The following is a 5,086-nucleotide window of genomic DNA, read 5'->3' on the forward strand; positions in this document are numbered from 1 at the left end:
TTTTTTGTCTCCAGGTGAGCTTGTCCTTAGCTGGTCACCACATGTAAATGAGTGCAGGCTGGCTGGCTACCTGTGTTCAAATCTGTTGCACTCTCTGTCCCTTCCTCCCAAGGCATCTTTGGGTTCAGTGTCTTCTTGTCTTTTTTACTTAAGATCCCTACATCCTTCCAGGATCTTACAAAACCAATGTGGACATACAGAAAGATGCTCAATGTAAGCAGAATAAGCACTGTTGTGAAGTGGAAATTTCTGGTTTCTTTGGAGACTAGGTTGTGCTATGTGATGTTCTAGAAGCTGTCTTTTTATTTTTTTAGAGATTTATTATATGTAAGTACACTGTAGCTGTTTTCAGACACACCAGAAGAGGGCAGCAGATCTCACTACGGATGGTTGTGAGCTACCATGTGGTTGCTGGGATTTGAACTCAGGACCTTTGGAAGAACAGTCAGTGCCCTTAACCACTGAGCCATCTCACCAGCCCCTGGAAGCTGTCTTATGAGAGGATGTTTTGCTGAGAACAGACACCTGGTGTTTCTCTGGAAGCAGCCTAGAAAAGGGGCATGTGATGTTTTTGCTGGAATGGATGCTTGAGAGGACATGTGATGTTTGGAAAGGGTGTAAGTATAACCCAATCAACAGATAGTGGACCACACTGTGGCATTGGTTCGCCTTGCCACACTTTGCTGGTCTTCCTTGGGCTTTGCTGACATTGGTCTTTGCTGATGATGCTGTGGCATTGGTTTACCTTGCATTCTTCTCTGATTTTTGTTTGTTGTGCTTTTGTAGAGAGAAATGCACCAAAGAACTTCTCATGATATTGTGTCAGCTTCTTGCTGTTTCTGTAGACTCGGTCCTATTGGCAGAGCTTTGTGGTTTCTACTGAACCAAACTGCCGTTACTGATTCATAAATGGTGTTTGTGAGTGGATTGAGCTACTGGTACTGATTTCGTGTGAACTAAACTGCTGATATCCTGACAGTGAAGATTGGAATCACCCCCAAAGAACAATTTTTAAACAGGTCCACCCAAGGTTGCCCTATTAACCTTTCCTTTCCATGACCTCTGGTGGGTTGTAGGCTAGAAGGAAGGTTAATGCTTTTAAGAACTCTTAAAGAAGTAAGTTTTGAAAAAATCAAAACTTCCTATGGCAGACTTGCTGGGTGCTCAGAAGCACAGCGAGTCCAACCCACTAGATGTAGGAGCACAGCGGGTCCCACCCACTAGATGATGTAGGAGCACAGTGAACCCCACCCACTAGATGTAGGAGCACAGCGGGTCCCACCCACTAGATGTAGGAGCACAGCGGGTCCCACCTACTAGATGATGTAGGAGCACAGCGGGTCCCATCCACTAGATGTAGGAGCACAGAGTGGGACAGTCTAGAGAGCATCATCAGGAAGGTCATGCACACTCTGAGATGTGCTGGAACCCAGGCTGCAGGTATCAGTCCGGTCAGAGTCATGTTTTTTTTGTTTCCTTTCCTTTTGTTTTTGCGATAGGGTTTCTCTACATATCCTTGGCTATTCCTAGAACTCCCTCTGTTGATCAAGTTGTCCTCAAAACTCAGAGGTCCCCGGAGTGCTGGGATTACAGGCGTGCATCACCACCACTGGCCAAAGTGACCTTTAAATAGCTAACCATTGGAAACAGTGGCAGGATTGTGTCAATGGGACAGGGATAAAACAGTATTTCCAGCAGGGCGGTGGTGGCACACACCTTTTATCCCAGCCCTTGGGAGGCAGAAGCAGGTGGATCTCTTGAGTTCTAGACCAGTCTTTAGAGCAAGCCCAAGGACAGCCCTGGCTACACAGAGAAAACATATCTGGGACTGGGGGAGAGTATTCCCATAAGTAGCAAGCTATGCAGCAAAGATGAACAATAGCATGTTTATTAAACGCAAGACACACCTTAGAGTTTAGTTTCAGACCACTAAATAAATAAATAAATAAAAGGAACTTAAGAGGAAGAAAGAGTTTATCTCACTCACGGTTCCCTGTAACAGTCCATCATCAAAAAGCAGTGAGGACAGGATGTCACATGGGGCAGGACCCCAGAGGCAGGCACTGATGCAGAAGCCATGGAGGGGTGCTGCTTACTGACTTGTTCTCTATGGCTTATTTCTTATGGCTTGCTCAGCCTGCTTGTTACAGAATCCAGACCACCAGCACAGGAGTAGCCCCACTAACAAAGAGCCGGGCCTCCCTCATTAATCACTAATTAAGAAAATGCCCTTACATGCTTGCCTACAGCCCAATGTTATGGAAGTGTTTTCTCAACTGAGGCTTTCTCCTCTCACGAGACTCTAGCTTGTGTCAAGTTGGCATAAAACTGCACCCCAGCCACAGAAGTCAGTAGCGCCTCACAGCAAGCCACGGGGATTTGGTTGTTGTTCTTTCCCAGTGCATATAAAACGTGTGTTTACAGTTAGTGTAAATATATGATAACATGTATAAATAGTGTATGTTCCTTAACTTAAAAATATGTTACAGAGCTCAGTGGTGTTGCGTAACAATCCCAGCACTTGGGAGGGAGAGGCAGATAGATCTGAGTTTGAGGCCAGCTTGGTCTACAGAGTCAGCTCCAGGACAGCCAGGGCTATACAGAGAAACCCTGTCTCGAAAAACAAACAAAACCACAAAAGGGTCTGAAAAGGTGTGTCACAGAGCCAGCAAGATGGCTCAGCAGGTAAGCCACCTGCTTCCACCTGAAGCCCTGAGTTCCATCCCTAGAACCCTCATGGTAGAAGATGAGAGGCAACTCCTGAGACAGACCTCTGACCTCTGACCTCTGACCTGCACACTCAGGTGGCTATGGCCCATGTGCCCATGCACACAGAGAGTATAAGTAATAAATCAATGTAAAAGAAAGTGTCACAGCTGAGAACTGTCCTGACCGCAGGTGTGGTAACCCCTGCCTGAACTGCACCACGCGGGAGCCTGAGGCATCCTAGAATTTGTGGTGAGTTCCAGATCAGTCTAGGTGACAGAGCAAGACCCTGTCTCAAGGAAAACCTGCACTTTCTCAAGACCTAGGAAGCTGAGGCAGCAGGAGGCTGGGCTTGAGCTCAATTTATGCTATAAGGAGAACTTGCCTGGAAACATACAGAGGGCCCTCACAGCCTTCAGCACATTGTAACCTTTTTGCCTGAGTTGGGTGTGGTCTTCCTTTGATTTTCATAGCTGCTGACCCATGAAGGGGAGTGGGGGCTTATGGTGACTAAAGGTTTAGGTGGCTCTGCTAACTTTTTCAAATAGTTCAACAGGCCGGGGCGGTGGTGGCCCACACCTTTAATCCCAGCGCTTGGGAGGCAGAGGCAGGCTTATTTCTGAGTTCAAGGCCAGCCTGGTCTACAGAGTGAGTTCCGGGACAGACAAGGCTACACAGAGAAACCCTGTCTCGAAACAAAACAAAACAAAACAAAATCAAATAGTTCAACAGTTAAGGTTCCTATGTCCACTGACTCCTACACACGCACACACACCAATATGTCATGCTGTTTGGCAGCATTTTACCTACAACAGAACGAACGCTCTTCAAAATCAAGGGCTAAGAATATATTATGGTTCTGTGGTACTGTGAGGTCCCAGGTTAGACTCCCAGAACAAATAGGTGAAGACAGGGGTGGCTGACCTTGCGATCTCCCTGACAGAGAGCCCACAGTGAAAACCCCCAGGAAGATGCTGGTGGCTCGATACAGTGTTCCAGTCTCCAGAACACTAGGTGAACACATTGGCATGTCCTGTAAGTCCCCCAGCCTGGGATATTTGTATCAGAGAGTTCTAAGAACTGACTGAGAGAGTCTTAGTGCCTGCATCCTGACACAGATAAGCCCATTCGGAGAATGTATTGGCTCTACTTTCAGTTTGCCTGCTTGAAATAGAGCTGCCCTTTATTCATGGCTAATGACAGAGGTCTGCCCATTTTGGTAGTGTGCCTGTAGTTGGCAGTCCTGAAGGAGGGAAGGGACACATAGGTGGAGTGACAGGAGGCCATACCGTGAGCTTTAGAGTAAAGAGGCAAGCCTTGGAATCATAGTGGGCCTGCAAGGCCGCTGCAGGACCAGCTTATTCTAGAAGAGTGACTCATCCTGGTGGAGCCTCTGAGGTAGGACCTGCCTCTGGTCATTCCAACTCCAGAGAGGAACAGGCATTGCACTAGAGATCTTGCTAGAGCCTTGGGGTGGGGGTGGGGGTGGGGGGAAGGAGATAACACAGAAAATGAGAAGGAAGCATGGCAGACTGGAGCCGACTTCTGAAATCCCAGCAGTGGGGAGGGAAATCAGAAGGCCATGCTTGGAGGACAGCCTGGGCTGAGAGAGCTTCCTTCAAAAACTGGAACTGGGCAGGATGGTGCCCACCTTTAATCCCGGCCCTCAATCCCACACTTGGGAGGTAGAGGCAGAAGCAAGCCTGGTCTCCATAGTGAGATCCTATTTCAAAACAGACAGACAAGCAAACATAAACCTCTCCTCACTTAGGCTCTGCTCACCAAAGCCTCCCACAGCCGCCTCCTTCTCTACTCATGCCCCATCACACCTGGGCCACTAGGCCGCTCCCCAAATCCAGGGACCTTCACTTGCTGCCCTGAGCACCTGCCTGTCCCACTAAACCCCGACTGTGCTTGCTGTGGACTGGAGAAGCTTCATCTACATATTTATGACGGTCCTGTGGAGATCCAGTGATGCCCTGTGCCTGTGGGCCCAGGCACTCAAGCTGGGCTAGAAAGGTCACTTGAGTTCCTAAGCTTGAGACTAGCCTAGGCAACATAGGAAGTTCCAGGCTATCCTGGGCTATGGATTGTAGACACTGGTTCAATAGTAATAATAATAGTGATAATCATAATATTAATAAATGCTAATGTTCTGGCAGACTGTTCACCTGGGACGTGGATTATGGAGCTGAGACATAGCGTGAACCAAATTGACTTTGGGCTATCTAGACCCTTGAAAAGTCATTTAACCCTTGTTGTTTTTGTTGTGGTTTGAGACAAGGTCTCACTATGTAGCCCTGGCTGGCCTGAAACTGGCTATGGAGACCAGGCTGGCCTTGAACTCACAGAGAATTCAGCTGGCTCTTCCTCCCCAGGG

This window comes from Mastomys coucha, unplaced genomic scaffold (genome assembly GCF_008632895.1).
Source record: "Mastomys coucha isolate ucsf_1 unplaced genomic scaffold, UCSF_Mcou_1 pScaffold14, whole genome shotgun sequence".
NCBI classification, from domain to species: Eukaryota; Metazoa; Chordata; class Mammalia; order Rodentia; family Muridae; genus Mastomys; species Mastomys coucha.